Raw genomic sequence first — 2,890 nt, 5'->3', positions numbered from 1 at the left:
CCTCTATGCACCGTGTCGAATGCTTACGATGGCTGGACTCGAAGAAACATAACTCGGTTTTATACATATGTTTTGGAAGTGTATCCTGGATTTCAGCGGCTCAACTTAATGAGATTGCCAAGTGGATTGAAGAATCTGGGCGGGATTTCTTATGGGTTGTAAGAAAGACTAATGAAGACGAAGAGGAGTGGTTGCTAAAAGGATTCGAAGAACGGACGAAAGGGAAGGGTTTGATCATAATACTTATTTACATTTTTGCAGGAGTACAAACCTACCGAGACCAGCCCAAATCCGAATCGGCCCAACAACCTAGTGACCCAACTACAACAGCCACCCAAAGGGTCAATCCCGGAGCCCAATTACAATACATGCCCAACATTACAAGACCCAAATAGCTGACCCAGAACCCAATAGAAGCCCGGTCTGTTTACAGATAACAAGCCAACCCAGCTACAACCCGGAGCAGATTCGACCCGGCCCAATCAATACCCTAGGGTTTTTGAAACCCTAGAGAGCCAGTCGTTGCCTCTTGGCTTTCTAGCTCCCAGTCACGCGTGGACTTCATCGCTCAGCTCTCACCAACATGTGAGCCATTGCCGAACCTCTCATCGAGCCGTTCCCATCCATCCACAGTGACATATACCAAATCAGTCAACAAAAAAACAGAGAAAAATAATAAAGGAAATCAAAAGCATCAACAAGAAATCTCGAGGCAATCCGGTTGTCAATCAAGCTGAAAATAGGGTATTCATACCTATTTTCTCGGAAGCATCTTGAATCTATCAAGGCCATCACATGCATTACCTTAAAGGAGGAGGGAGAGATAAAAAAGGATCAGAGAGAGAGTATTGAAAAATCAAGAGGATTCGGGAGTTGAGATAAAAAATACAGAGAGATCGTAGATAAAAAAAAAAAACCTAAAATACAAAAGAAAAATAAAATTGAAAGAAAAAAAAGAGATTTCCTTCTGATCTTCGACGATGGCTGCTCCAATGGTTGGACGATAGATCCGAATGGTGAAAAGGTGTGTGGTAGTGAGGAGGCCAACATATCTCAGTGGTTGCCCCATCGGACGGTGGGTTTAGCGGTGGGGTTTTTAGGCAAATGATCCCAACTGTGGACATGGCCAGACTATTTGCAAGGCAAGGTGCGAAGGCCACCATTCTCACCACTAACTCAATGTCTCTTTCTTCTCTAAAACAATCCAAAGAGATCAAGAGTCAGGATCCGATATCGACGTTCTCATAATAAAATTCCCTTCCATGGAGGCTGGCTTGCCTGAGGGAATAGAGATTATAAGTTCCATCACTTCACAAGAAATGGGATACAAGTTCTTCAAGGCTGTTAGCTTGCTTCAACAACCGCTTCAACGAATACTCGAAGACCGTCGCCCCGACTGCCTCATTGCAGACGGAATGTTCCTGTGGTCTACAGATGTTGCAAGGATGATTGGGATACTAATGCTGGTTTTTCATGGAACAAACTCCTTTGCCAGCAGTGTTCTCGATAGCTTCCAGCGCTATGAACCTCCAAAAACTGTTACATCGGATGATCAACCCTTTGAAGTTCCAGGAATTCCGGACAAGATAATGATGACAAGACGGAAACAAACGACCAAGCTTAGAGAATCGGGAGCTGATGTTGAAATCACAGCTTTGGTGCATAAGCTTATAAAAGCTGAGATCAATAGCATGGGGTTATCATGAACAGTTTCCAAGACTTGGAACCAGCTTATGTAGAACACTACAGAAAAACCTTGGGGAGGAAATCATGGCACATAGGCCCTTTATCCCTCTGCAACAACGACACGGAGGACAAATCACAAAGGGGGAATGCAAATGATGCCTCTATGGCACCGTGTCAAATGCTTACGATGGTTGGACTCGAAGAAACACAACTCGGTTTTATACATATGTTTTGGAAGTGTATCCTGGATTTCAGCGGCTCAACTTAATGAGATTGCCAAGGGGATTGAAGAATCTGGGCGGGATTTCTTATGGGTTGTAAGAAAGACTAATGAAGACGAAGAGGAGTGGTTGCCAAAAGGATTTGAAGAACGGATGAAAGGGAAGGGTTTGATCATAAGGGGATGGGCACCTCAAGTGCTGATTCTTGGTCATGAAACCATAGGAGGGTTTATGACACACTGTGGATGGAACTCAACACTGGAGAGTATTACTGCTGAAGAGCCAATGGTGAATTGGCCACTAAGTAATGAACAGTTCATCAATGAAAAGTTCATTACAGATATACCAAGAGTAGGTGTTGGAGTTGGGGCACATGAATGGTCGAGATGGATGGAAGGCAAGAAATTGTTAGTGACAAAAGAGAATATAACAAAGGCGATAACCGAGGTGATGCTTGGAAAAGAAGCTAATAACATGAAAGACAGAGTCAATGCATTGAAGTGGATGGCAAAGAGAGCTGTTGAAGAAGGTGGTTCATCTCACACTGATTTGATGGCTTTGTTAGATGGATTGAGATTGAACAACATTTAGGGAGATCATAAGGAAAGTACTAAGCATAAAGCTCAAGATCATGGCTTTATATTTCTTCGTAATATCACCGGAAACCTCTGCCATTTTGAATTTCCCCGAGTCTCGTGTAGAACTTACTGGTTCAATAACATTATTTATTTATGTACTAATTTCTATTATTAGGCTTTGACAAATTGGATTCATTGATCTTCTAAAATTGCAGATATGCAGGAGAAACGCGGCTCGTAATGCATTATGAAAACGCCAAAGTAACAAGTCCCATCTATTCTTATTGAGATAGCAATCTCTCCACTTAGAAAACCGTTTTCAACATAGCATAAACAGCTACCTGAAGAATCATATTAGTGAATAATTCTTCTTCAATATCCATTTCCTTTACTAATTCAAAAAAT

The 2,890-nt window shown here is 42.2% G+C and overlaps 1 pseudogene; it reads left to right on the top strand.

Moving 5' to 3' along the window:
• Positions 1-1,104: 1,104 nt before the first annotated feature.
• On the top strand, positions 1,105-2,498 carry LOC120120635 (annotated as a pseudogene).
• Positions 2,499-2,890: the final 392 nt, after the last annotated feature.

This window comes from Hibiscus syriacus, unplaced genomic scaffold (genome assembly GCF_006381635.1).
Source record: "Hibiscus syriacus cultivar Baekdansim isolate YM2019G1 unplaced genomic scaffold, ASM638163v2 tig00110342_pilon, whole genome shotgun sequence".
NCBI classification, from domain to species: Eukaryota; Viridiplantae; Streptophyta; class Magnoliopsida; order Malvales; family Malvaceae; genus Hibiscus; species Hibiscus syriacus.
Note: the sequence above shows the minus strand (reverse complement) of the source record. Positions and strands in the feature narration are given on the sequence as shown.